The sequence below is a fragment of the Salmo salar genome, chromosome 18 (assembly GCF_965601325.2).
Source record: "Salmo salar chromosome 18, fSalSal1, whole genome shotgun sequence".
NCBI classification, from domain to species: Eukaryota; Metazoa; Chordata; class Actinopteri; order Salmoniformes; family Salmonidae; genus Salmo; species Salmo salar.
In genome coordinates, this window is record NC_138308.1 from 1,936,632 (window position 1) to 1,960,662 (window position 24,031).

The 24,031-nt window shown below is 38.5% G+C and overlaps 20 non-coding genes across 20 annotated transcripts; all 20 read right to left on the reverse strand.

Moving 5' to 3' along the window:
• Nucleotides 1-2,026: 2,026 nt before the first annotated feature.
• trnav-uac (transfer RNA valine (anticodon UAC)) lies at nucleotides 2,027-2,099 on the reverse strand. The gene has a single exon. It is a non-coding gene; the product is annotated as a tRNA-Val (tRNA).
• Nucleotides 2,100-2,232: 133 nt separating this feature from the next.
• Nucleotides 2,233-2,305, reverse strand: trnav-cac (transfer RNA valine (anticodon CAC)). Its single transcript has one exon. It is a non-coding gene; the product is annotated as a tRNA-Val (tRNA).
• Nucleotides 2,306-3,088: 783 nt separating this feature from the next.
• Nucleotides 3,089-3,161, reverse strand: trnav-uac (transfer RNA valine (anticodon UAC)). The gene has a single exon. It is a non-coding gene; the product is annotated as a tRNA-Val (tRNA).
• Nucleotides 3,162-3,294: 133 nt separating this feature from the next.
• trnav-cac (transfer RNA valine (anticodon CAC)) lies at nucleotides 3,295-3,367 on the reverse strand. Its single transcript has one exon. It is a non-coding gene; the product is annotated as a tRNA-Val (tRNA).
• A 4,916-nt stretch (nucleotides 3,368-8,283) lies between these two features.
• Nucleotides 8,284-8,356, reverse strand: trnav-cac (transfer RNA valine (anticodon CAC)). The gene has a single exon. It is a non-coding gene; the product is annotated as a tRNA-Val (tRNA).
• Nucleotides 8,357-8,497: 141 nt separating this feature from the next.
• On the reverse strand, nucleotides 8,498-8,570 carry trnav-uac (transfer RNA valine (anticodon UAC)). The gene has a single exon. It is a non-coding gene; the product is annotated as a tRNA-Val (tRNA).
• A 566-nt stretch (nucleotides 8,571-9,136) lies between these two features.
• trnav-uac (transfer RNA valine (anticodon UAC)) lies at nucleotides 9,137-9,209 on the reverse strand. Its single transcript has one exon. It is a non-coding gene; the product is annotated as a tRNA-Val (tRNA).
• Nucleotides 9,210-9,350: 141 nt separating this feature from the next.
• trnai-aau (transfer RNA isoleucine (anticodon AAU)) lies at nucleotides 9,351-9,424 on the reverse strand. Its single transcript has one exon. It is a non-coding gene; the product is annotated as a tRNA-Ile (tRNA).
• An 8,156-nt stretch (nucleotides 9,425-17,580) lies between these two features.
• On the reverse strand, nucleotides 17,581-17,653 carry trnav-uac (transfer RNA valine (anticodon UAC)). Its single transcript has one exon. It is a non-coding gene; the product is annotated as a tRNA-Val (tRNA).
• A 347-nt stretch (nucleotides 17,654-18,000) lies between these two features.
• On the reverse strand, nucleotides 18,001-18,073 carry trnav-aac (transfer RNA valine (anticodon AAC)). The gene has a single exon. It is a non-coding gene; the product is annotated as a tRNA-Val (tRNA).
• Nucleotides 18,074-19,062: 989 nt separating this feature from the next.
• trnav-uac (transfer RNA valine (anticodon UAC)) lies at nucleotides 19,063-19,135 on the reverse strand. Its single transcript has one exon. It is a non-coding gene; the product is annotated as a tRNA-Val (tRNA).
• Nucleotides 19,136-19,268: 133 nt separating this feature from the next.
• Nucleotides 19,269-19,341, reverse strand: trnav-cac (transfer RNA valine (anticodon CAC)). Its single transcript has one exon. It is a non-coding gene; the product is annotated as a tRNA-Val (tRNA).
• Nucleotides 19,342-19,482: 141 nt separating this feature from the next.
• Nucleotides 19,483-19,555, reverse strand: trnav-aac (transfer RNA valine (anticodon AAC)). The gene has a single exon. It is a non-coding gene; the product is annotated as a tRNA-Val (tRNA).
• Nucleotides 19,556-19,910: 355 nt separating this feature from the next.
• Nucleotides 19,911-19,983, reverse strand: trnav-uac (transfer RNA valine (anticodon UAC)). The gene has a single exon. It is a non-coding gene; the product is annotated as a tRNA-Val (tRNA).
• Nucleotides 19,984-20,758: 775 nt separating this feature from the next.
• Nucleotides 20,759-20,831, reverse strand: trnav-uac (transfer RNA valine (anticodon UAC)). Its single transcript has one exon. It is a non-coding gene; the product is annotated as a tRNA-Val (tRNA).
• Nucleotides 20,832-21,603: 772 nt separating this feature from the next.
• trnav-uac (transfer RNA valine (anticodon UAC)) lies at nucleotides 21,604-21,676 on the reverse strand. The gene has a single exon. It is a non-coding gene; the product is annotated as a tRNA-Val (tRNA).
• Nucleotides 21,677-22,451: 775 nt separating this feature from the next.
• trnav-uac (transfer RNA valine (anticodon UAC)) lies at nucleotides 22,452-22,524 on the reverse strand. Its single transcript has one exon. It is a non-coding gene; the product is annotated as a tRNA-Val (tRNA).
• A 550-nt stretch (nucleotides 22,525-23,074) lies between these two features.
• Nucleotides 23,075-23,147, reverse strand: trnag-ccc (transfer RNA glycine (anticodon CCC)). Its single transcript has one exon. It is a non-coding gene; the product is annotated as a tRNA-Gly (tRNA).
• Nucleotides 23,148-23,280: 133 nt separating this feature from the next.
• trnav-cac (transfer RNA valine (anticodon CAC)) lies at nucleotides 23,281-23,353 on the reverse strand. Its single transcript has one exon. It is a non-coding gene; the product is annotated as a tRNA-Val (tRNA).
• Nucleotides 23,354-23,494: 141 nt separating this feature from the next.
• Nucleotides 23,495-23,567, reverse strand: trnav-aac (transfer RNA valine (anticodon AAC)). The gene has a single exon. It is a non-coding gene; the product is annotated as a tRNA-Val (tRNA).
• Nucleotides 23,568-24,031: the final 464 nt, after the last annotated feature.

Below are 24,031 nucleotides of genomic sequence, written 5' to 3' on the forward strand. Positions count from 1 at the left end.
CCAAAACCCATCATCTCCCTGGTTTTCGACAATGACCTCTTATTTTTTACAAACAACTGAAGATCCTCACTATCTATTTCATCATCCGTCTCTTTATTTGGATTTTTGGGGGGATCGGCGGGGAAGCCTTTTGAAAAGTGCGCTTTAACAGTGCCCGTGACTTCAATGGACCCAGCTCACTCTTTGGTGTAATTTTTACACAGGCTTAAAGCTGGCTCAGGCACCTGAGAAGCACCTTGCACCATCTCTACCTGTGTATGTCTTTCACCCATCATGTGCTGCTGTTCCACCTTGTCAGCAGCAGAGACTAAAACGGCGTCTCGTGCTTTGCCAGGAGACATTACAGGCTCTTCAAGCTTATCTGCCACTGTCTCTGGAGTCACACTCTCCATGTCACTCTCATCCTCCCTCTCCATAGGCACACTCCCCTCTTCCTCAGACGTGAGGTCCATTGTTTGCAAAAGTAAGTGATTTTCTCCCTTATTACAGCTACATCTAACTTTAGGTCTGTCACACATTTTGCACACATTTCCTATGTTCCGACATTCTCTGGCATAATGCCCTTGTTCACTACATTTGTGGCATGTGAATTCCGGACATTCCTTAAGTATGTGCCCCGGCTGAATACATAATCTACATACCTTCACTTGATTGTCGTGGATTACACGAAAATATTCAAATCCCTCGACAGTGTTAAATTTTGTAGAATATGGCAAGGATTGCACATTGTCTGTAAACTTTACCTTGCAAAATCTTGTCCCATCTACAATGTCCGTTCCTGGCCACATCCTCCTCTTGATTGGCGTGGTCGCCTTCACCTTCCAGCCTTTTAGTTTCTCTTCTATCTCCTCATCCGTAATGTATGCGGGCAAGTTCAAAAAGGACACCACCAGCTCATCGTTCCCTAGTTCTTTAGCCATGATTTGACAGTTCTTTATCTTTAGCCCGTCTATTAGTCTTTCTTTTCCATTTACATGAGACATTGTTACTTCATACTTATTCCCGTCTTTCATTCGACATCCCAGTATTGTTCCGCAAACTTCCTTTATTCCTCTCAGCAATTCCATCGTTGTTATTTTCCCTTCTCCACTTATTTCCACGTTCACCGTCAGTTCCTTCTCATATGTTCTTTTTTTCAGTTCTTCGTTTAACATTCTGATTTCACTGTTGTCCTTTCTCGTCGTCGTTTGTATTCTTGATGTCGAAGCCATGTTGTCCGTCCGGTTATTTTAAGCAATATCCCCCAAACAGCTCACGCTGATGGGGGACAATAGCAAAAACGTTTCACAGAAACTTCACTACAGTCACTCACAAACTTTCAAACTTATAAGTCAACTAGACCTCCAAAAAAAACGATATTCTCTCTCAAGCACTCAGACGCCTGCTTCTCTTCCACTTCCTGAAACTCCAAAAAGGGGCGTGTGAAGCAAACGTGATAACCACTAGACCACAGAAACTACTGCTACAATTAGCTGCGAGGAGTAAATCGAATTTTACAGATATTCATGGCACGTATTCGAATTTCCAAAATACAGAATTCATGAAAATAACAATTCTTTGTTGAAAGTACAGTACCTACTGCACGTGTCAAAGAGCTCTGTTTCCGCCCGGTTTCAAACCGAGGACCTTTCACGTGTTAAGCAAACGTGATAACCGCTACACTACAGAAACTGCTTCAACAATTATCTGCAAGGAGTAAACCGAATTTTACAGATATTCATGGCACGTGTTCAAATTTCCAAAATTAGGCATTTATGAAAATAACTATTCTCTGTTAATAGTACAGTACCTACTGCACATGTCAAAGAGCACTGTTTCCTCCCGGTTTCAAACTGAGGACCTTTCACGTGTAAAGCGAACGTGATAACCACTACACTACAGACACTGCTGCTACATTCAGCTGCAAGGAGTAAACCGAATTTTACAGATATTCATGGCACGTGTTGAAATTTCCAAATTTAGGCATTTATGAAAATAACTATTCTCTTTTAAAAGTACTGTACCTACTGCAGGTGTCAAAGAGCACTGTTTCCGCCCGGTTTCGAACCGAGGACCTTTCGCGTGTAAAGCGAACGTGATAACCACTACACTACAGAAACTTCTGCTTGATTTTCCTGCAAGAAGTAAACCGAATTTTACAGATATTCAGGGCACGTATTCGAATTTCCAAAATAAAGAATTCATGAAATTTTCTGTTACCACTACGGTAAATCACAATGTGTCAATGAGTGTTGTTTCCGCCCGGTTTCGAACCAGGGACCTTTCGCGTGTGAAGCAAACGTGATAACCACTACACTACAGAAACTGCTGCTACATTTAGCTGCGAGGAGTAAACCGAATTTTACAGATATTCATGGCACGTATTCGAATTTCCAAAATACAGAATTCATGAAAATAACAATTCTTTGTTGAAAGTACAGTACCTACTGCACGTGTCAAAGAGCTCTGTTTCCGCCCGGTTTCGAACCGAGGACCTTTCGCGTGTTAAGCGAACCTGATAACCACTACACTACAGAAACTTCTGCAACAATTATCTGCAAGGAGTAAACCGAATTTTACAGATATTCATGGCACGTGTTCAAATTTCCAAAATTAGGCATTTATGAAAAAAACTATTCTCTGTTAATAGTAGAGTACCTACTGCACTTGTCAAAGAGCACTGTTTCCGCCCGGTTTCGAACCGAGGACCTTTCGCGTGTAAAGCAAACGCGATAACCACTACACTACAGAAAGTGCTGCTTGATTTTCCTGCAAGAAGTAAACAGAATTTTACAGATATTCATGGCACGTGTTCAAATTTCCAAAAGTAGGCATTTATGAAAATAACTATTCTCTGTTAATAGTACAGTACCTACTGCACATGTCAAAGAGCAGTGTTTCCTCCTGGTTTCAAACTGAGGACCTTTCACGTGTAAAGCTAACGTGATAACCACTACACTACAGAAACTGCTGCTACATTTAGCTGCAAGGAGTAAACCGAATTTTACAGATATTCATGGCACGTGTTGAAATTTCCAAATTTAGGCATTTATGAAAATAACTATTCTCTTTTAAAAGTACTGTACCTACTGCAGGTGTCAAAGAGCACTGTTTCCGCCCGGTTTCGAACCGAGGACCTTTCGCGTGTAAAGCGAACGTGATAACCACTACACTACAGAAACTTCTGCTTGATTTTCCTGCAAGAAGTAAACCGAATTTTACAGATATTCAGGGCACGTATTCGAATTTCCAAAATAAAGAATTCATGAAATTTTCTGTTACCACTACGGTAAATCACAATGTGTCAATGAGTGTTGTTTCCGCCCGGTTTCGAACCAGGGACCTTTCGCGTGTGAAGCAAACGTGATAACCACTACACTACAGAAACTGCTGCTACATTTAGCTGCGAGGAGTAAACCGAATTTTACAGATATTCATGGCACGTATTCGAATTTCCAAAATACAGAATTCATGAAAATAACAATTCTTTGTTGAAAGTACAGTACCTACTGCACGTGTCAAAGAGCTCTGTTTCCGCCCGGTTTCGAACCGAGGACCTTTCGCGTGTTAAGCGAACCTGATAACCACTACACTACAGAAACTTCTGCAACAATTATCTGCAAGGAGTAAACCGAATTTTACAGATATTCATGGCACGTGTTCAAATTTCCAAAATTAGGCATTTATGAAAAAAACTATTCTCTGTTAATAGTAGAGTACCTACTGCACTTGTCAAAGAGCACTGTTTCCGCCCGGTTTCGAACCGAGGACCTTTCGCGTGTAAAGCAAACGCGATAACCACTACACTACAGAAAGTGCTGCTTGATTTTCCTGCAAGAAGTAAACAGAATTTTACAGATATTCATGGCACGTGTTCAAATTTCCAAAAGTAGGCATTTATGAAAATAACTATTCTCTGTTAATAGTACAGTACCTACTGCACATGTCAAAGAGCAGTGTTTCCTCCTGGTTTCAAACTGAGGACCTTTCACGTGTAAAGCTAACGTGATAACCACTACACTACAGAAACTGCTGCTACATTTAGCTGCAAGGAGTAAACCGAATTTTACAGATATTCATGGCACGTGTTGAAATTTCCAAATTTAGGCATTTATGAAAATAACTATTCTCTTTTAAAAGTACTGTACCTACTGCAGGTGTCAAAGAGCACTGTTTCCGCCCGAGGACCTTTCGCGTGTAAAGCGAACGTGATAACCACTACACTACAGAAACTTCTGCTTGATTTTCCTGCAAGAAGTAAACCGAATTTTACAGATATTCATGGCACGTATTCGAATTTCCAAAATAAAGAATTCATGAAATTTTCTGTTACCACTATGGTACTTCAGAATGTGTCAATGAGTTTTGTTTCCGCCCGGTTTCGAACCAAGGACCTTTCGCGTGTGAAGCAAATGTGATTTTTTTTTTTTTTTTTTTTTTTATTATCAAAAATGTTTGTTTACAATATTTACAGTACAATCTACTGTTTACAGTACAATCCACAGAGAACAATACAGAAGACACTAGACTAACAGAGGCAGGTGAACAATTCACCCCCTATCAAATTATCAAAACAGTGCTTTCAAAAATTATAAGTGATACCTCCACTCTCCTCTCGTGAAATTAACCCACTCCCTTCAACAAAAGACTCATCAAAATGTTCCATCCCATAATTAAACAACATATCTATGTGTTTACTGAACAGTGCTATAAAGATACTCCACACCTGAACCCTCTTTCTGTCAAAAGAAACATAATTCCTCCTACAAAAAATAGCATACCTCACAAAACTCAACACCATATTCAACAAACACACATTAGCACCCTCACATTTACCAGACACTCCAAATAACAAAAGTTCCTCCCACGCATACTTTTTCACGAAATCTCCCCCCCAGTTTCTACATAACATTTCCTTAACTTTACAAAAAAAATATTTTAAATCCTCACATTCTATAAACAAATGCATAAGAGTTTCCGGGAAACGTCCACATACGTCGCATTCCCTTTCTATCTCACAATTAATTTTCTTTAGCACCACCTTTGTAAATATTCTATTATGTCTTAGTTTGAAATCATTATTTTCACACTCCTTACTATTATATTTTACATTTAAATTTCCCCATATCTTTTTTTCATCCAATTCCGGAAAAACTACTTTCCAAAATTTCTCAGCAGCCGGCCTTCTACACACTTTTCCTACCATTATTCTATACAATCTTTTCACTGGTATACTAGATAAATGTACTTTCTTCTTACTGCTACCAATGAACAAATTAGGAAATACAAATAAATCTTCTCTTTCAACTTCACTATTTATTAAATCAACCCATGCTCTTGGTATACTATTCTTTATCTTGTCATACATATTATTCACTGTTCCCCTTCCCACCTCTTCATCCCATTCATTGATTATGTCAAAAATAGCTTCCCCAGGTAAAAACCCTGGAATTACCTCATATGTATAATCTTTTATTTGCCGTAGACCTGCACTCATAAATACTTTATTATACAAAACTTTTTCTTTGTTCTTGATTTTCTCATTCAGAAATATAGGTTGATTCATAATCAGGTCAATATGTCCACATTCATAATATACATTAGGCAACAACTCTGCCCATGCATTTAGCACCTCTTTATAAAAATCTGGTACCTTTTCAAACATTGCCCTTTTAAGCCCCATCAATAAACCATTATCCTCACAACCACCACTCTCCTCTAAGTAGACTCTAAAGAAGTGTTTCCAGCCATAATCTTCACTGTCATACAAATATTTCTTTACTGTTTTTATCCTAATAGCTTTTCTTTTGACATCTAAATCTACAAGTTTTAAACCTCCATCCACATAGTCAGCAATCAATGTTTTCTGAGATATTCTCACTCCTTTACCATCCCAAATACAATTTGACACCACATTATTCAATTCATTTAGGACCCACTCCGGCATGTCCAGGACTCCCAAAACATACACAAATTTGGATAATACCAAAGCATTTGCAACAATTACTTTCCCTTGTAACTTTAGTTTTCTATTTTTCCAGAAATTCAACGTTAGCTTGACTTTATTAAGGATCCCAGTCCAAGTTATATCTTTTGCCTCTTTCTCCTTTACACCAATGTTTACTCCCAGCACTTTAATAAAATCCTTTGCGCTCTTGAATGGAATCTCACACCCGTTTACATTGATATCCCCAACAAACATTATTTCAGTCTTCTCTATATTAACTTTAGCACCCGATGCCTTGCCATATATATCTATGATCCCCATAATGCTTCCAATACTTTCTATATCCTTCACAGTACAAGTAGTGTCATCAGCGTACTGATGTACAACACTGACACCACCACCTGGGATTCCAACACCCCTTACTTCTTTATTACTATTTATCAATGTAGCTAACGGTTCTGTAGAAACACTGTACAGCAGAGCTGACAAAGGACAGCCCTGCCTTACTGACCTCTCCACAGGGAAAGTATCTGTTACCACTCCGTTACATTTAACACAACTTTTAGCCCCACTATACAACAGGTTGATCCAAGATACAAACTTTGGCCCAACCCCAAACCTCTCCAAAGTCTGTAATAAAAAGCTGTGCTCCACTCTATCGAAAGCTTTGTTAAAGTCCAAACTTAAAACTATACCACCTTCATTTTTCATTTGATTAACAACATCCCTAATTGTACAAATGACATCTGAAATATCTCTTCCAGGTATGCCGTAGGCTTGTGTTGATTCAATAATACTCCCAATCACCTTTTTCATCCTATTCGCTAACACTTTAGTCAGTATCTTATAATCCGAATTTAGAAGGCTAATAGGCCTATAATTTTCTAACTTTAATCTACTGCCCCTATTTTTGAATAAGATCGTTAACATTCCAGTTGACATAGACTCAGGGATTTCCTTATTCTCTTCCATATAATGAAACACCCTCACTAAAATGGGTGCCAAAATATCTACAAAGACTTTATAGAACTCATTTGTTAAACCATCCAAACCCGGACTTTTATTACCTTGCGTGCTAACAATTGCTTCCTTGATTTCCATAATCGAAATCTCTTCATCACACATCATTCTATCTGCCTGCGATACTTTGGCACTAATTGTATCCAACACTTTTACAACACACACTTTATCTACATCATTCTTTTTGTAAAGATTTCTGTAAAAGGTTTCAACTGTCTCTAAGATCCCAACAAAATCGTTTACCTTTACACCTCTTTCATCTTCCAACTCTACAATGTAACTCTTAGTTTGTTTTCTTTTTTCCAGACCCAAAAAAAAGGATGTACATTTCTCTCCCTCCAAAGCGTACTGTGCCCTGCTCCTAACAATAGCACCCAAACATTTATTTTTTTCATAACGACCCAGCTCTGCATGGATTTTCAAATAATTCACAACATCATAGTCTGGATCCGTATCAGCCTTTTCAAGTTCATGCAACATCCTATTCCTAAGCATTATTTCTTTCTGCTTATCTAAACGGTTATGATTTTTTGCGTACCTAATACTCCTATTTTTTACTTTTACTTTCACTTCCTCCCACCATAAACACACATTCTCTTTTAACAGTACATTAGACATTTCATCATTAATACATTCAACAATTTCATTTCTATATCCTTCCTCCTTTAACAGACTGGCATTTAAACACCAGACACCTCCCCCTCTCCTCTCCACACCAAAACCCATTTGAAATGATATTACTGCATGATCACTATATGCTGTAAAGGTATATGACACCTTCTTAACATTCTGCACCAATTCTTGTTTTGCTAGACATAAATCAATTCTGCTTTGTTTTAATTCCTTTAGAACCACCTGCCTTCTAGAGAATACTCTTCTGTTTGGATTTTCAGCCCTCCATATATCTACTAGATTCTCCTCATTCATAAGTTTCCATAATGCATTTCTAGAAGAGTCATATCTGAATTTAGCACAACTAGAGGCATCCATTCTACTTACACCTCACATTAAAATCTCCTATCAGTATACAGTTTTCTGAGCACAGTGTTTTTAATTTGTGAAACATTTCTCTCCTTTCAGATTCAATGTTTGAAGCATAAACATTAATTAAACGAAAAACTACATTTTGAACTTCAAATTCAATTACAATAAGTCTGCCATCATTGTCAGCATATATTTCTTTTACATTTTGCACCACATCATTTTTTATCAAAATAGCCACACCACATGTTTTATCCCCTCCATGACTACAAAAAATTAAATCTGACCATTTACTCTTAATCTCCTGCATTTTGGAGTCTGTCCAATTGGTCTCTTGAAAACACAACAATGAGCGTTGTTTCCGCCTGGTTTCGAACCAGGGACCTTTCGCGTGTGAAGCGAACGTGATAACCACTACACTACAGAAACTGCTGTAACACTTACCTGCAAGGAGTAAAACGAATTTTACTGATATTCATGGCACGTGATCAAATTTCCAAAATTAGGAATTTATGAAAATAACTATTCTCTTTTAAAAGTACTGTCCCTACTGCACATGTCAAACACCACTGTTTTCGCCCGGTTTCGAACCGAGGACCTTTCGCGTGTAAAGCGAACGTGATAACCGCTACACTACAGAAACTGCTTCAACAATTACCTGCAAGGAGTAAACCGAATTTTACAGATATTCATGGCACGTGTTAAAATTTCCAAAATTAGGCATTTAAGAAAATAACTATTCTCTGTTAATAGTACAGTACCTACTGCACATGTCAAAGAGCACTGTTTCCTCCCTGTTTCAATCTGAGGACCTTTCACGTGTAAAGCGAACGTGATAACCACTACACTACAGAAACTGCTGCTACATTTAGCTGCAAGGAGTAACCCGAATTTTACAGATATTCATGGCACGTATTCGAATTTCCAAAATACAGAATTCATGAAAATAACAATTCTTTGTTGAAAGTACAGTACCTACTGCACTTGTCAAAGAGCTCTGTTTCCGCCCGGTTTCGAACAGAGGACCTTTCGCGTGTTAAGCGAAGATGATAACCGCTACACTACAACTGCTTCGACAATTATCTGCAAGGAGTATACCGAATTTTACAGATATTCATGGCACGTGTTGAAATTTCCAATTTTAGGCATTTATGAAAATAACTATTCTCTTTTAAAAGTACTGTACCTACTGCACGTGTCAAAGAGCACTGTTTCCGCCCAGTTTCGAACCGAGGACCTTTCGCGTGTAAAGCGAACGCGATAACCACTACACTACAGAAACTGCTGCTTGATTTTCCTGCAAGAAGTAAACCGAATTTTACAGATATTCAGGGCACGTATTCGAATTTCCAAAATACAGAATTTATGAAAATAACAATTCTTTGTTGAAAGTACAGTACCTACTGCACGTGTCAAAGAGCTCTGTTTCCGCCCGGGTTTCGAACCGAGGACCTTTCGCGTATTAAGCGAACGTGATAACCGCTACACTACAGAAACTGCTTCAACAATTATCTGCAAGGAGTAAACCGAATTTTACAGATATTCATGGCACGTGTTCAAATTTCCAAAATTAGGCATTTATGAAAATAACTATTGTCTGTTAATAGTACAGTACCTACTGCACATGTCAAAGAGCAGTGTTTCCTCCCGGTTTCAAACTGAGGACCTTTCACGTGTGAAGCTAACGTGATAACCACTACACCACAGAAACTACTGCTACAATTAGCTGCAAGGAGTAAACCGAATTTTAAAAATATTAATGGCACGTATTCGAATTTCCAAAATACAGAATTCATGAATATAACAATTCTTTGTTGAAAGTACAGCACCTACTGCACTTGTCAAAGAGCACTGTTTCCGCCCGGTTTCGAACCGAGGACCTTCGCGTGTAAAGCGAACGCGATAACCACTACACTACAGACACTGCTGCTTGATTTTCCTGCAAGAAGTAAACCAAATTTTACAGATATTCATGGCACGTGTTCAAATTTCCAAAAGTAGGCATTTAGGAAAATAACTATTCTCTGTTAATAGTACAGTACCTACTGCACATGTCAAAGAGCAGTGTTTCCTCCCGGTTTCAAACTGAGGACCTTTCACGTGTAAAGCTAACGTGATAACCACTACACTACAGAAACTGCTGCTTGATTTTTCTGCAAGGAGTAAACCGAATTTTAAAAATATTCATGGCACGTATTCGAATTTCCAAAATAAGAGAATAATGAAATTCTTTGTTAACACTATGGTACTTCTTGAATGTGTCGATGAGCGTTGTTTCCGCCTGGTTTCGAACCAGGGACCTTTCGCGTGTGAACAAACGTGATAACCACTACACTACAGAAACTGCTGCTACATTTAGCTGCGAGGAGTAAACCGAATTTTACAGATATTCATGGCACGTATTCGAATTTCCAAAATAAGAGAATAATGAAATTCTTTGTTAACACTACGGTACTTCTTGAATGTGTCGATGAGCGTTCATTCGGCCTGGTTTCAAACCAGGGACCTTTCGCGTGTGAACAAACGTGATAACCACTACACTACAGAAACTGCTGCTACATTTAGCTGCGAGGAGTAAACCAAATTTTACAGATATTCATGGCACGTATTCGAATTTCCAGAATACAGAATTCATGAAAATAACAATTCTTTGTTGAAAGTACAGTACCTACTGCACTTGTCAAAGAGCTCTGTTTCTGCCTGGTTTCGAACCGAGGACCTTTCGCGTGTTAAGCGAACGTGATAACCGCTACACTACAGAAACTGCTTCGACAATTATCTGCAAGGAGTAAACTGAATTGTACAGATGTTCATGGCACGTGTTCAAATTTCCAAAATTAGGCATTTATGAAAATAACTATTCTCTGTTAATAGTACAGTACCTACTGCACATGTCAAAGAGCACTGTTTCCTCCCGGCTTCAAACTGAGGACCTTTCACGTGTAAAGCGAACGTGATAACCACTACACTACAGAAACTGCTGCTACATTTAGCTGCAAGGAGTAAACCGAATTTTACAGATATTCATGGCACATATTCGAATTTCCAAAATACAGAATTCATGAAAATAACAATTCTTTGTTGAAAGTACAGTACCTACTGCACGTGTCAAAGAGCTCTGTTTCCGCCCGGTTTCGAACCGAGGACCTTTCGCGTGTTAAGCGAACGTGATAACCGCAACACTACAGAAACTGCTTCAACAATTATCTGCAAGGAGTAAACTGAATTTTACAGATATTCATGGCACGTGTTCAAATTTCCAAAATAAGGCATTTATGAAAATAACTATTCTCTGTTAATAGTACAGTACCTACTGCACATGTCAAAGAGCACTGTTTCCTCCCGGTTTCAAACTGAGGACGTTTCACGTGTAAAGCGAACGTGATAACCACTACACTACAGAAACTGCTGCTCCATTTAGCTGCAAGGAGTAAACCGAATTTTTACAGATATTCATGGCACGTATTCGAATTTCCAAAATACAGAATTCATGAAAGTAACAATACTTTGTTGAAAGTACAGTACCTAGTGCACTTGTCAAAGAGCACTGTTTCCACCCGGTTTCGAACCGAGGACCTTTCGCGTGTAAAGCGAATGTGATTTTTTTTTTTTTTTTTTTTTTATTATCAAAAATGTTTGTTTACAATATTTACAGTACAATCTACTGTTTACAGTACAATCCACAGAGAACAATACAGAAGACACTAGACTAACAGAGGCAGGTGAACAATTCACCCCCTATCAAATTATCAAAACAGTGCTTTCAAAAATTATAAGTGATACCTCCACTCTCCTCTCGTGAAATTAACCCACTCCCTTCAACAAAAGACTCATCAAAATGTTCCATCCCATAATTAAACAACATATCTATGTGTTTACTGAACAGTGCTATAAAGATACTCCACACCTGAACCCTCTTTCTGTCAAAAGAAACATAATTCCTCCTACAAAAAATAGCATACCTCACAAAACTCAAAACCATATTCAACAAACACACATTAGCACCCTCACATTTACCAGACACTCCAAATAACAAAAGTTCCTCCCACGCATACTTTTTCACGAAATCTCCCCCCCAGTTTCTACATAACATTTCCTTAACTTTACAAAAAAAATATTTTAAATCCTCACATTCTATAAACAAATGCATAAGAGTTTCCGGGAAACGTCCACATACGTCGCATTCCCTTTCTATCTCACAATTAATTTTCTTTAGCACCACCTTTGTAAATATTCTATTATGTCTTAGTTTGAAATCATTATTTTCACACTCCTTACTATTATATTTTACATTTAAATTTCCCCATATCTTTTTTTCATCCAATTCCGGAAAAACTACTTTCCAAAATTTCTCAGCAGCCGGCCTTCTACACACTTTTCCTACCATTATTCTATACAATCTTTTCACTGGTATACTAGATAAATGTACTTTCTTCTTACTGCTACCAATGAACAAATTAGGAAATACAAATAAATCTTCTCTTTCAACTTCACTATTTATTAAATCAACCCATGCTCTTGGTATACTATTCTTTATCTTGTCATACATATTATTCACTGTTCCCCTTCCCACCTCTTCATCCCATTCATTGATTATGTCAAAAATAGCTTCCCCAGGTAAAAACCCTGGAATTACCTCATAAGTATAATCTTTTATTTGCCGTAGACCTGCACTCATAAATACTTTATTATACAAAACTTTTTCTTTGTTCTTGATTTTCTCATTCAGAAATATAGGTTGATTCATAATCAGGTCAATATGTCCACATTCATAATATACATTAGGCAACAACTCTGCCCATGCATTTAGCACCTCTTTATAAAAATCTGGTACCTTTTCAAACATTGCCCTTTTAAGCCCCATCAATAAACCATTATCCTCACAACCACCACTCTCCTCTAAGTAGACTCTAAAGAAGTGTTTCCAGCCATAATCTTCACTGTCATACAAATATTTCTTTACTGTTTTTATCCTAATAGCTTTTCTTTTGACATCTAAATCTACAAGTTTTAAACCTCCATCCACATAGTCAGCAATCAATGTTTTCTGAGATATTCTCACTCCTTTACCATCCCATATAAAATTTGACACCACATTATTCAATTCATTTAGGACCCACTCCGGCATGTCCAGGACTCCCAAAACATACACAAATTTGGATAATACCAAAGCATTTGCAACAATTACTTTCCCTTGTAACTTTAGTTTTCTATTTTTCCAGAAATTCAACGTTAGCTTGACTTTATTAAGGATCCCAGTCCAAGTTATATCTTTTGCCTCTTTCTCCTTTACACCAATGTTTACTCCCAGCACTTTAATAAAATCCTTTGCGCTCTTGAATGGAATCTCACACCCGTTTACATTGATATCCCCAACAAACATTATTTCAGTCTTCTCTATATTAACTTTAGCACCCGATGCCTTGCCATATATATCTATGATCCCCATAATGCTTCCAATACTTTCTATATCCTTCACAGTACAAGTAGTGTCATCAGCGTACTGATGTACAACACTGACACCACCACCTGGGATTCCAACACCCCTTACTTCTTTATTACTATTTATCAATGTAGCTAACGGTTCTGTAGAAACACTGTACAGCAGAGCTGACAAAGGACAGCCCTGCCTTACTGACCTCTCCACAGGGAAAGTATCTGTTAACACTCCGTTACATTTAACACAACTTTTAGCCCCACTATACAACAGGTTGATCCAAGATACAAACTTTGGCCCAAACCCAAACCTCTCCAAAGTCTGTAATAAAAAGCTGTGCTCCACTCTATCGAAAGCTTTGTTAAAGTCCAAACTTAAAACTATACCACCTTCATTTTTCATTTGATTAACAACATCCCTAATTGTACAAATTACATCTGCAATATCTCTTCCAGGTATGCCGTAGGCTTGTGTTGATTCAATAATACTCCCAATCACCTTTTTCATCCTATTCGCTAACACTTTAGTCAGTATCTTATAATCCGAATTTAGAAGGCTAATAGGCCTATAATTTTCTAACTTTAATCTACTGCCCCTATTTTTGAATAAGATCGTTAACATTCCAGTTGACATAGACTCAGGGATTTCCTTATTCTCTTCCATATAATGAAACACCCTCACTAAAATGGGTGCCAAAATATCTACAAAGACTTTATAGAACTCATTTGTTAAACCATCCAAACCCGGACTTTTATTACCTTGCGTGCTAACAATTGCTTCCTTGATTTCCATAATCGAAATCTCTTCATCACACATCATTCTATCTGCCTGCGATACTTTGGCACTAATTGTATCCAACACTTTTACAACACACACTTTATCTACATCATTCTTTTTGTAAAGATTTCTGTAAAAGGTTTCAACTGTCTCTAAGATCCCAACAAAATCGTTTACCTTTACACCTCTTTCATCTTCCAACTCTACAATGTAACTCTTAGTTTGTTTTCTTTTTTCCAGACCCAAAAAAAAGGATGTACATTTCTCTCCCTCCAAAGCGTACTGTGCCCTGCTCCTAACAATAGCACCCAAACATTTATTTTTTTCATAACGACCCAGCTCTGCATGGATTTTCAAATAATTCACAACATCATAGTCTGGATCCGTATCAGCCTTTTCAAGTTCATGCAACATCCTATTCCTAAGCATTATTTCTTTCTGCTTATCTAAACGGTTATGATTTTTTGCGTACCTAATACTCCTATTTTTTACTTTTACTTTCACTTCCTCCCACCATAAACACACATTCTCTTTTAACAGTACATTAGACATTTCATCATTAATACATTCAACAATTTCATTTCTATATCCTTCCTCCTTTAACAGACTGGCATTTAAACACCAGACACCTCCCCCTCTCCTCTCCACACCAAAACCCATTTGAAATGACATTACTGCATGATCACTATATGCTGTAAAGGTATATGACACCTTCTTAACATTCTGCACCAATTCTTGTTTTGCTAGACATAAATCAATTCTGCTTTGTTTTAATTCCTTTAGAACCACCTGCCTTCTAGAGAATACTCTTCTGTTTGGATTTTCAGCCCTCCATATATCTACTAGATTCTCCTCATTCATAAGTTTCCATAATGCATTTCTAGAAGAGTCATATCTGAATTTAGCACAACTAGAGGCATCCATTCTACTACACCTCACATTAAAATCTCCTATCAGTATACAGTTTTCTGAGCACAGTGTTTTTAATTTGTGAAACATTTCTCTCCTTTCAGATTCAATGTTTGAAGCATAAACATTAATTAAACGAAAAACTACATTTTGAACTTCAAATTCAATTACAATAAGTCTGCCATCATTGTCAGCATATATTTCTTTTACATTTTGCACCAGATCATTTTTTATCAAAATAGCCACACCACATGTTTTATCCCCTCCATGACTACAAAAAATTTAATCTGACCATTTACTCTTAATCTCCTGCATTTTGGAGTCTGTCCAATTGGTCTCTTGAAAACACAACATGTCTGCCTTAACAGACACTAATACCTGCTCAAATTTGCTCATGTTTCTCAAACTGTTACCATTTAGGGATGCGACTGTAATCATTATGAATGTGTGCAGAAGTATAATCAGAGCCAAACAAGTCCTTAAAAATCCTACTTTTTCTTTTTTCCAAAACCCATCATCTCCCTGGTTTTCGACAATGACCTCTTATTTTTTACAAACAACTGAAGATCCTCACTATCTATTTCATCATCCATCTCTTTATTTGGATTTTTGGGGGGATCGGCGGGGAAGCCTTTTGAAAAGTGCGCTTTAACAGTGCCCGTGACTTCAGTGGACCCAGCCCACTCTTTGGTGTAATTTTTACACAGGCTTAAAGCTGGCTCAGGCACCTGAGAAGCACCTTGCACCATCTCTACCTGTGTATGTCTTTCACCCATCATGTGCTGCTGTTCCACCTTGTCAGCAGCAGAGACTAAAACGGCGTCTCGTGCTTTGCCAGGAGACATTACAGGCTCTTCAAGCTTATCTGCCACTGTCTCTGGAGTCACACTCTCCATGTCACTCTCATCCTCCCTCTCCATAGGCACACTCCCCTCTTCCTCAGACGTGAGGTCCATTGTTTGCAAAAGTAAGTGATTTTCTCCCTTATTACAGCTACATCTAACTTTAGGTCTGTCACACATTTTGCACACATTTCCTATGTTCCGACATTCTCTGGCATAATGCCCTTGTTCACTACATTTGTGGCATGTGAATTCCGGACATTCCTTAAGTATGTGCCCCGGCTGAATACATAATCTACATACCTTCACTTGATTGTCGTGGATTACACGAAAATATTCAAATCCCTCGACAGTGTTAAATTTAGTAGAATATGGCAAGGATTGCACATTGTCTGTAAACTTTACCTTGCAAAATCTTGTCCCATCTACAATGTCCGTTCCTGGCCACATCCTCCTCTTGATTGGCGTGGTCGCCTTCACCTTCCAGCCTTTTAGTTTCTCTTCTATCTCCTCATCCGTAATGTATGCGGGCAAGTTCAAAAAGGACACCACCAGCTCATCGTTCCCTAGTTCTTTAGCCATGATTTGACAGTTCTTTATCTTTAGCCCGTCTATTAGTCTTTCTTTTCCATTTACATGAGACATTGTTACTTCGTACTTATTCCCGTCTTTCATTCGACATCCCAGTATTGTTCCGCAAACTTCCTTTATTCCTCTCAGCAATTCCATCGTTGTTATTTTCCCTTCTCCACTTATTTCCACGTTCACCGTCAGTTCCTTCTCATATGTTCTTTTTTTCAGTTCTTCGTTTAACATTCTGATTTCACTGTTGTCCTTTCTCGTCGTCGTTTGTATTCTTGATGTCGAAGCCATGTTGTCCGTCCGGTTATTTTAAGCAATATCCCCCAAACAGCTCACGCTGATGGGGGACAATAGCAAAAACGTTTCACAGAAACTTCACTACAGTCACTCACAAACTTTCAAACTTATAAGTCAACTAGACCTCCAAAAAAAACGATATTCTCTCTCAAGCACTCAGACGCCTGCTTCTCTTCCACTTCCTGAAACTCCAAAAAGGGGCGTGTGAAGCAAACGTGATAACCACTAGACCACAGAAACTACTGCTACAATTAGCTGCGAGGAGTAAATCGAATTTTACAGATATTCATGGCACGTATTCGAATTTCCAAAATACAGAATTCATGAAAATAACAATTCTTTGTTGAAAGTACAGTACCTACTGCACGTGTCAAAGAGCTCTGTTTCCGCCCGGTTTCAAACCGAGGACCTTTCGCGTGTTAAGCAAACGTGATAACCGCTACACTACAGAAACTGCTTCAACAATTATCTGCAAGGAGTAAACCGAATTTTACAGATATTCATGGCACGTGTTCAAATTTCCAAAATTAGGCATTTATGAAAATAACTATTCTCTGTTAATAGTACAGTACCTACTGCACATGTCAAAGAGCACTGTTTCCTCCCGGTTTCAAACTGAGGACCTTTCACGTGTAAAGCGAACGTGATAACCACTACACTACAGACACTGCTGCTACATTCCGCTGCAAGGAGTAAACCGAATTTTACAGATATTCATGGCACGTGTTGAAATTTCCAAATTTAGGCATTTATGAAAATAACTATTCTCTTTTAAAAGTACTGTACCTACTGCAGGTGTCAAAGAGCACTGTTTCCGCCCGGTTTCGAACCGAGGACCTTTCGCGTGTAAAGCGAACGTGATAACCACTACACTACAGAAACTTCTGCTTGATTTTCCTGCAAGAAGTAAACCGAATTTTACAGATATTCAGGGCACGTATTCGAATTTCCAAAATAAAGAATTCATGAAATTTTCTGTTACCACTACGGTAAATCACAATGTGTCAATGAGTGTTGTTTCCGCCTGGTTTCAAACCAGGGACCTTTCGCGTGTGAAGCAAACGTGATAACCACTACACTACAGAAACTGCTGCTACATTTAGCTGCGAGGAGTAAACCGAATTTTACAGATATTCATGGCACGTATTCGAATTTCCAAAATACAGAATTCATGAAAATAACAATTCTTTGTTGAAAGTACAGTACCTACTGCACGTGTCAAAGAGCTCTGTTTCCGCCCGGTTTCGAACCAAGGACCTTTCGCGTGTTAAGCGAACGTGATAACCACTACACTACAGAAACTTCTGCAACAATTATCTGCAAGGAGTAAACCGAATTTTACAGATATTCATGGCACGCGTTCAAATTTCCAAAATTAGGCATTTATGAAAATAACTATTCTCTGTTAATAGTACAGTACCTACTGCACGTGTCAAAGAGCACTGTTTCCTCCCAGTTTCAAACTGAGGACCTTTCACGTGTAAAGAGAACGTGATAACCACTACACTACAGAAACTGCTGCTTGATTTTTCTGCAAGGAGTAAACCGAATTTTTAAAATATTCATGGCACGTATTCGAATTTCCAAAATAAAGAATTCATGAAATTTTCTGTTACCACTATGGTACTTCAGAATGTGTCAATGAGCGTTGTTTCCGCCCGGTTTCGAACCAGGGACCTTTCGCGTGTGAAGCAAACGTGATAACCACTAGACCACAGAAACTACTGCTACAATTAGCTGCGAGGAGTAAATCGAATTTTACAGATATTCATGGCACGTATTCGAATTTCCAAAATACAGAATTCATGAAAATAACAATTCTTTGTTGAAAGTACAGTACCTACTGCACGTGTCAAAGAGCTCTGTTTCCGCCCGGTTTCAAACCGAGGACCTTTCGCGTGTTAAGCAAACGTGATAACCGCTACACTACAGAAACTGCTTCAACAATTATCTGCAAGGAGTAAACCGAATTTTACAGATATTCATGGCACGTGTTCAAATTTCCAAAATTAGGCATTTATGAAAATAACTATTCTCTGTTAATAGTACAGTACCTACTGCACATGTCAAAGAGCACTGTTTCCTCCCGGTTTCAAACTGAGGACCTTTCACGTGTAAAGCGAACGTGATAACCACTACACTACAGACACTGCTGCTACATTCAGCTGCAAGGAGTAAACCGAATTTTACAGATATTCATGGCACGTGTTGAAATTTCCAAATTTAGGCATTTATGAAAATAACTATTCTCTTTTAAAAGTTCTGTACCTACTGCAGGTGTCAAAGAGCACTGTTTCCGCCCGGTTTCGAACCGAGGACCTTTCGCGTGTAAAGCGAACATGATAACCACTACACTACAGAAACTTCTGCTTGATTTTCCTGCAAGAAGTAAACCGAATTTTACAGATATTCAGGGCACGTATTCGAATTTCCAAAATAAAGAATTCATGAAATTTTCTGTTACCACTACGGTAAATCACAATGTGTCAATGAGTGTTGTTTCCGCCCGGTTTCGAACCAGGGACCTTTCGCGTGTGAAGCAAACGTGATAACCACTACACTACAGAAACTGCTGCTACATTTAGCTGCGAGGAGTAAACCGAATTTTACAGATATTCATGGCACGTATTCGAATTTCCAAAATACAGAATTCATGAAAATAACAATTCTTTGTTGAAAGTACAGTACCTACTGCACGTGTCAAAGAGCTCTGTCTCCGCCCGGTTTCGAACCGAGGACCTTTCGCGTGTTAAGCGAAAGTGATAACCACTACACTACAGAAACTTCTGCTTGATTTTCCTGCAAGAAGTAAACCGAATTTTACAGATATTCAGGGCACGTATTCGAATTTCCAAAAGTAGGCATTTATGAAAATAACTATTCTCTGTTAATAGTACAGTACCTACTGCACATGTCAAAGAGCAGTGTTTCCTCCTGGTTTCAAACTGAGGACCTTTCACGTGTAAAGCTAACGTGATAACCACTACACTACAGAAACTGCTGCTACATTTAGCTGCAAGGAGTAAACCGAATTTTACAGATATTCATGGCACGTGTTGAAATTTCCAAATTTAGGCATTTATAAAAATAACTATTCTCTTTTAAAAGTACTGTACCTACTGCAGGTGTCAAAGAGCACTGTTTCCGCCCGGTTTCGAACCGAGGACCTTTCGCATGTAAAGCGAACGTGATAACCACTACACTACAGAAACTTCTGCTTGATTTTCCTGCAAGAAGTAAACCGAATTTTAAAAATATTCATGGCACGTATTCGAATTTCCAAAATAAAGAATTCATGAAATTTTCTGTTACCACTATGGTACTTCAGAATGTGTCAATGAGCGTTGTTTCCGCCCGGTTTCGAACCAGGGACCTTTCGCGTGTGAAGCAAACGTGATAACCACTAGACCACAGAAACTACTGCTACAATTAGCTGCGAGGAGTAAATCGAATTTTACAGATATTCATGGCACGTATTCGAATTTCCAAAATACAGAATTCATGAAAATAACAATTCTTTGTTGAAAGTACAGTACCTACTGCACGTGTCAAAGAGCTCTGTTTCCGCCCGGTTTCAAACCGAGGACCTTTCGCGTGTTAAGCAAACGTGATAACCGCTACACTACAGAAACTGCTTCAACAATTATCTGCAAGGAGTAAACCGAATTTTACAGATATTCATGGCACGTGTTCAAATTTCCAAAATTAGGCATTTATGAAAATAACTATTCTCTGTTAATAGTACAGTACCTACTGCACATGTCAAAGAGCACTGTTTCCTCCCGGTTTCAAACTGAGGACCTTTCACGTGTAAAGCGAACGTGATAACCACTACACTACAGACACTGCTGCTACATTCAGCTGCAAGGAGTAAACCGAATTTTACAGATATTCATGGCACGTGTTGAAATTTCCAAATTTAGGCATTTATGAAAATAACTATTCTCTTTTAAAAGTACTGTACCTACTGCAGGTGTCAAAGAGCACTGTTTCCGCCCGGTTTCGAACCGAGGACCTTTCGCGTGTAAAGCGAACGCGATAACCACTACACTACAGAAACTGCTGCTTGATTTTCCTGCAAGAAGTAAACAGAATTTTACAGATATTCATGGCACGTGTTCAAATTTCCAAAAGTAGGCATTTATGAAAATAACTATTCTCTGTTAATAGTACAGTACCTACTGCACATGTCAAAGAGCAGTGTTTCCTCCTGGTTTCAAACTGAGGACCTTTCACGTGTAAAGCTAACGTGATAACCACTACACTACAGAAACTGCTGCTACATTTAGCTGCAAGGAGTAAACCGAATTATTCAGATATTCATGGCACGTGTTGAAATTTCCAAATTTAGGCATTTATGAAAATAACTATTCTCTTTTAAAAGTACTGTACCTACTGCAGGTGTCAAAGAGCACTGTTTCCGCCCGAGGACCTTTCGCGTGTAAAGCGAACGTGATAACCACTACACTACAGAAACTTCTGCTTGATTTTCCTGCAAGAAGTAAACCGAATTTTACAGATATTCAGGGCACGTATTCGAATTTCCAAAAGTAGGCATTTATGAAAATAACTATTCTCTGTTAATAGTACAGTACCTACTGCACATGTCAAAGAGCAGTGTTTCCTCCTGGTTTCAAACTGAGGACCTTTCACGTGTAAAGCTAACGTGATAACCACTACACTACAGAAACTGCTGCTACATTTAGCTGCAAGGAGTAAACCGAATTTTACAGATATTCATGGCACGTGTTGAAATTTCCAAATTTAGGCATTTATAAAAATAACTATTCTCTTTTAAAAGTACTGTACCTACTGCAGGTGTCAAAGAGCACTGTTTCCGCCCGGTTTCGAACCGAGGACCTTTCGCGTGTAAAGCGAACGTGATAACCACTACACTACAGAAACTTCTGCTTGATTTTCCTGCAAGAAGTAAACCGAATTTTAAAAATATTCATGGCACGTATTCGAATTTCCAAAATAAAGAATTCATGAAATTTTCTGTTACCACTATGGTACTTCAGAATGTGTCAATGAGCGTTGTTTCCGCCCGGTTTCGAACCAGGGACCTTTCGCGTGTGAAGCAAACGTGATAACCACTAGACCACAGAAACTACTGCAACAATTAGCTGCGAGGAGTAAATCGAATTTTACAGATATTCATGGCACGTATTCGAATTTCCAAAATACAGAATTCATGAAAATAACAATTCTTTGTTGAAAGTACAGTACCTACTGCACGTGTCAAAGAGCTCTGTTTCCGCCCGGTTTCAAACCGAGGACCTTTCGCGTGTTAAGCAAACGTGATAACCGCTACACTACAGAAACTGCTTCAACAATTATCTGCAAGGAGTAAACCGAATTTTACAGATATTCATGGCACGTGTTCAAATTTCCAAAATTAGGCATTTATGAAAATAACTATTCTCTGTTAATAGTACAGTACCTACTGCACATGTCAAAGAGCACTGTTTCCTCCCGGTTTCAAACTGAGGACCTTTCACGTGTAAAGCGAACGTGATAACCACTACACTACAGACACTGCTGCTACATTCAGCTGCAAGGAGTAAACCGAATTTTACAGATATTCATGGCACGTGTTGAAATTTCCAAATTTAGGCATTTATGAAAATAACTATTCTCTTTTAAAAGTACTGTACCTACTGCAGGTGTCAAAGAGCACTGTTTCCGCCCGGTTTCGAACCGAGGACCTTTCGCGTGTAAAGCGAACGCGATAACCACTACACTACAGAAACTGCTGCTTGATTTTCCTGCAAGAAGTAAACCGAATTTTACAGATATTCATGGCACGTGTTCAAATTTCCAAAATTAGGCATTTATGAAAATAACTATTCTCTGTTAATAGTACAGTACCTACTGCACATGTCAAAGAGCACTGTTTCCTCCCGGTTTCAAACTGAGGACCTTTCACGTGTAAAGCGAACGTGATAACCACTACACTACAGACACTGCTGCTACATTCAGCTGCAAGGAGTAAACCGAATTTTACAGATATTCATGGCACGTGTTGAAATTTCCAAATTTAGGCATTTATGAAAATAACTATTCTCTTTTAAAAGTACTGTACCTACTGCAGGTGTCAAAGAGCACTGTTTCCGCCCGAGGACCTTTCGCGTGTAAAGCGAACGTGATAACCACTACACTACAGAAACTTCTGCTTGATTTTCCTGCAAGAAGTAAACCGAATTTTAAAAATATTCATGGCACGTATTCGAATTTCCAAAATAAAGAATTCATGAAATTTTCTGTTACCACTATGGTACTTCAGAATGTGTCAATGAGTTTTGTTTCCGCCCGGTTTCGAACCAGGGACCTTTCGCGTGGGAAGCAAACGTGATAACCACTAGACCACAGAAACTACTGCTTGATTTTCCTGCAAGAAGTAAACCGAATTTTACAGATATTCAGGGCACGTATTCGAATTTCCAAAATAAAGAATTCATGAAATTTTCTGTTACCACTACGGTAAATCAGAACATGTCAATGAGCGATGTTTCCGCCCGGTTTCGAACCAGGGATCTTTCGCGTGTGAAGCAAACGTGATAACCACTACACTACAGAAACTGCTGCTACATTTAGCTGCGAGGAGTAAACCGAATTTTACAGATATTCATGGCACGTATTCGAATTTCCAAAATACAGAATTCATGAAAATAACAATTCTTTGTTGAAAGTACAGTCCCTACTGCACGTGTCAAAGAGCTCTGTTTCCGCCCGGTTTCGAACCGAGGACCTTTCGCGTGTTAAGCGAACGTGATAACCACTACACTACAGAAACTTCTGCAACAATTATCTGCAAGGAGTAAACCGAATTTTACAGATATTCATGGCACGCGTTCAAATTTCCAAAATTAGGCATTTATGAAAATAACTATTCTCTGTTAATAGTACAGTACCTACTGCACGTGTCAAAGAGCACTGTTTCCTCCCAGTTTCAAACTGAGGACCTTTCACGTGTAAAGAGAACGTGATAACCACTACACTACAGAAACTGCTGCTTGATTTTTCTGCAAGGAGTAAACCGAATTTTAAAAATATTCATGGCACGTATTCGAATTTCCAAAATAAAGAATTCATGAAATTTTCTGTTACCACTATGGTACTTCAGAATGTGTCAATGAGCGTTGTTTCCGCCAAGGTTTCGAACCAGGGACCTTTCGCGTGTGAAGCAAACGTGATAACCACTAGACCACAGAAACTACTGCTACAATTAGCTGCGAGGAGTAAATCGAATTTTACAGA